We start from the raw sequence: 2,738 nt of genomic DNA, 5'->3' as shown, positions 1-2,738 counted from the left end.
GAAAAATGATCATATGATGTTGCCTTTTCTTTTCTACCACATTTTCCTTTTTTATCTCTCAATTTTTTTGTCTTGCTGTATATTTTCATTCATAAAAGATTGTAAATTTCAAATTGAATTCAAAATTTTCATGACTTAGTAATTTAAAATATCCACCATGATTAGATTCTCTAAAAAAATAAAAATGAAATGAAATGCACCTAAAAAATTATTATACAACAAATAAGAATAGACATTATCACTTGAATTATCAAATTATTTTCAAAACTATTATCTGACTAAAATAAGGAAAAAATGTTGGATTAGATATGTAATTTTATTATAATTAACTAGATTTTTCTTTTCGAATCACAAGTTCTTTCCAAAGCCATCATTTTATCAATCATGTAAAAAATAGTTAGACTATTAAACTTATGTGTGTAATTTCATGAAAACATTTGTAATTTGTGTACCAGTTTAATTAGATATATTCCTAAATATATTTATTGGGTAAAAGTTAAATTTAATTTAATTTTAATATATTTTCATTTGTTTCTTAATAGATTGGCTTAATTAAACTTAATTAATAAAAAAAAATTGAAAAAAATAAGTCTAGTTATAAATTATCACTTGATTTGTCAAGGAATTTTGAAATGCACTCTCATTTTATAATTAGTTATTTTATATAAACCTACCCTACCATATTTTACGTCAAACATGCAACCTATCACGTAAAGTATACAACTTTGATGTCAAATATAAAACAAGCGAGAATATTCAGAAATATTCTTTATTTTGGCTTGATTCAAGACATGCAACATCTAATGTCAAACATGCAACCGCGACGTCCAACATGCAACAATAGACGTAAAACATGAAACCCGCAACAAGTCACGTTAAATATGCAATTTATCACGTAAATTATGCAACTTTGACGTCAAACATGAAACGGACGAGAATATTCGAGAATATTCTTTATTTTGGCTTTATTCAAAACATGCAACATCGTACGTCAAACATGAAATCCAACCGTCGAACATGCAACAACAGACGTTAAATATGAAACTTGCAACACTTCACGCGAAATATGCAACTTATCACGTAAAGTTGGCAACATGGACGTTAAACATGAAACGGGAGAGAATATTCGAGAATATTCTTTATTTTGGCTTTATCCAAAACATGCAACATCGTACGTCAAACATGAAATCCTCCCATCACACATGCAACAACTAACATTAAAAATGAAACTTGCAACACCTCACGCGGAATATACAACTTATCACGTAAAGTTTGCAACTTCGACGTCAAACATGAAACTGATGAGAATATTTGGGAATATTTTTTATTTTGACTTTATTCAAAACATGCAACATCATACGTCAAACATGAAATCCAATAGTCGAACATGCAACAACTGACGTTAAACATGAAACTTGCAACACCTCACGCGGAATATGCAACTTATCACGTAAAGTTCGCAACATCGACGTCAAACATGAAACAAACGAGAATATTCAGGAATATTTTTTATTTTGGTTGTATTCAAAACATGCAACATCGTACGTCAAACATGAAATCCAACCGTCGAACATGCAACAAATGACGTTAAACATGAAACTTGCAACACCTCACGCGGAATATACAACTTATCACGTAAAGTTTGCAACTTCGACGTCAAACATGAAACGGATGAGAATATTCGAGAATATTCTTTATTTTGGCTTTATTCAAAACATGCAACACCTTACGTCAAATATGAACTCCATCCGTCGAACATGCAACAACTGACGTTAAACATGAAACTTGCAATACTTGACGAGAAATATGTAACTTATCACGTAAATTTCGCAACTTTGACGTCAAACATGAAACGGACGAGAATATTCGGGAATATTCTTTATTTTGGCTTTATTCAACACTTGCAACACCTTACGTCAAATATGAACTCCATCTGTCGAACATGCAACAACTGACGTTAAACATGAAACTTACAACACTTCACGCGAAATATGCAACTTATCACGTAAAATTCGCAACTTCGACGTCAAACATGAAACGGACGAGAATACTCGGGAATATCCTTTATTTTGGCTTTATTCAAAACATGCAACACCTTACATCAAATATGAACTCCATCCGTCGAACATGCAACAACTGACGTTAAACATGAAACTTGCAATACTTGACGAGAAATATGTAACTTATCACGTAAATTTCGCAACTTCGACGTCAAACATGAAACGAATGAGAATATTCTGGAATATTCTTTATTTTGGCTTTATTCAACACTTGCAACAGCTTACGTCAAACATGCAACCGTGGTGTCCGATATGCAACAACGGATGTTAAACATGAAACTTACAACACTTCACACGAAATATGCAACTTATCACGTAAAGTTCGCAACTTCGACGTCAAACATGAAATAGACAAGAATACTCGGGAATATTCTTTATTTTGGCTTTATTCAACACATGCAACAGCCTACCTCAAACATGCAACCGTGACGTCCGACATGCAACAACGGACGTTAAATATAAAACTTGCAACACTTCACGCGAAATGTGCAACTTATCACGTAAAGTTCGCAACTTCAACGTCAAACATGAAACGGACGAGAATATTCGGGAATATTCTTTATTTTGGCTTTATTTAACACATGCAACATCTTACGTCAAACATGCAATCAAGACGTCAAACATGCAACAACTAACGTTAAACCTGAAATACTATTTTTTTCATTTTCAATTTCTTAT

This window comes from Citrus clementina, unplaced genomic scaffold (genome assembly GCF_000493195.1).
Source record: "Citrus clementina cultivar Clemenules unplaced genomic scaffold, Citrus_clementina_v1.0 scaffold_1, whole genome shotgun sequence".
NCBI lineage: Eukaryota > Viridiplantae > Streptophyta > Magnoliopsida > Sapindales > Rutaceae > Citrus > Citrus x clementina.
The sequence above is the reverse complement of the archived record's forward strand: the minus strand, read 5'-3'. Positions refer to the sequence as shown.